The sequence below is a fragment of the Sapajus apella genome, unplaced genomic scaffold, assembly GCF_009761245.1.
Source record: "Sapajus apella isolate SASKATOON/1434 unplaced genomic scaffold, GSC_monkey_1.0 scaffold73, whole genome shotgun sequence".
NCBI lineage: Eukaryota > Metazoa > Chordata > Mammalia > Primates > Cebidae > Sapajus > Sapajus apella.
The window spans coordinates 1,258,020-1,259,596 of record NW_022437013.1 but is presented as its reverse complement, the minus strand read 5'-3'; the positions used below and the strand labels follow the sequence as shown (position 1 = coordinate 1,259,596).

General features: G+C 35.8%; 1 pseudogene across 1 annotated transcript; it reads right to left on the bottom strand.

Annotated features, from left to right (window-relative positions):
- Window positions 1-318: 318 nt before the first annotated feature.
- On the bottom strand, window positions 319-1,311 carry LOC116531842 (annotated as a pseudogene). Its single transcript, XR_004260614.1, has one exon. The product of XR_004260614.1 is annotated as a small ubiquitin-related modifier 2 pseudogene (transcript).
- Between the last annotated feature and the right edge of the window lie 266 nt (window positions 1,312-1,577).

The window sequence follows — 1,577 nt, the reverse complement described above, 5'->3', positions numbered from 1 at the left end:
TCTTAAAATAATTTCAAAACAGTCCCCTATATATTATTTATTTGCTACCTATAACACTCTTATAAGCTGCCATGGCAGATAACAATATTATCATTCAGTAAATAAAGAAATGAAGCCAGAAAAAGGTGAAGCAGGCTTCAAATCAACTTCTAATAGATTCCCATGATTCCCAAGATCTAGACATTTTGCTAGACTCTACTGTTATTTATGATGGAAATTTTCTTTGCAAAATTCCTACATCATGTTAAAAATTACACTGAAACAAAGTGTATTCTAGGTGTTTTTTTTTTTTTTTGGGTTTTTTTTTTTTGTTGTTGTTTTTTAACAAGAAGTTTATTTAAACAACGAGACGCTTGACTTGAAGGGAAAACTATCTAGGATTCTTTTTTTTGTTTTAGAGTAATTTATCCGTACTGAAAGACAGATTGCCCTACATGTAACAGCTACGTACAAAAAAGTTATAAAATTGTCCTTGGTTTTACAATGATAAATGAAAAACATTAAAAGTCTCCAATCGAACAAGGTATGCAAGGATTTTTATGTTGTTTTTTGTTAAAACAGTGAGAGCAAAATAACTTACTGGAATATAAAGAGAAGAGCTGAATGAACATACCACTAATGGAGAAAGGGGGTATTTTCACAGAATCAGTATTTTTCCCCATCCCGTCTCCACTTGATGTCAATCAAAACATATCATTGGCTGTTTAAAAAAAAAAAAAGCAATATGCTTGTGCACATATACCAGTTACTTTATGTACAATAAAGGAATGGGGAAGGGGAAAATGAAAGAATAGAGAAAACTATACTGTAGTAGTCAGGATGTGGTGGAACCAAATTGCAGTTTTCTAATTGAGAATGTAATCTTGGTCTTTAAAGAACAGAGTTCTGAAGTAAAGAAGCAGGTTCCCTTTTCAGCAGACACCTCCCGTCTGCTGTTGGAACACATCAATTGTATCTTCATCCTCCATTTCCAACTGTGCAGGTGTGTCCGTTTCATTGATTGGTTGCCCGTCAAATCGGAATCTGATCTGCCTCATTGACAATCCCTGTCGTTCACAATAGGCTTTCATTAGTTTACTAAGTGGTGTATGCCTCTTAATCTTAAACTGCACCACAGAACCATCCTGTCCCGCCACTTTCAAATTAATATGGTCGTTGTTCTCAGTCTTGACTCCTTCCTTGGGCTTTTCGTCGGCCATAGTGAGCGCCGGAGTCTCCTCAGCTGCCGCTTCACAAAAGAGGTACCAGGTTCGCACCAAACGAGCACACAAGCAGCCCCAGGAGCGGCAGAAGAAGGAGGCGGCAGCAGTGGACGAGCTATTCTAGGTGTTTTAAGCAAAATGCTAATGCTTAAAGAGACAGCTATGCTAAATAAATTATCAATTGATATATTCAATATGAAGAGCATTGTCATAGGTAATAACTCCTCAAATAATAGAGTATATTTTAATGTGTTAACCGAATATAAAATAATTTTTATTTTATTTTTTTCAAGAAGCATTTTTGTCCCCATGCTACAGTTGCTTTGTAGATACTCTCATCAAGAAAGCCTTAATTAAAACACTTCCCTGCTTAAG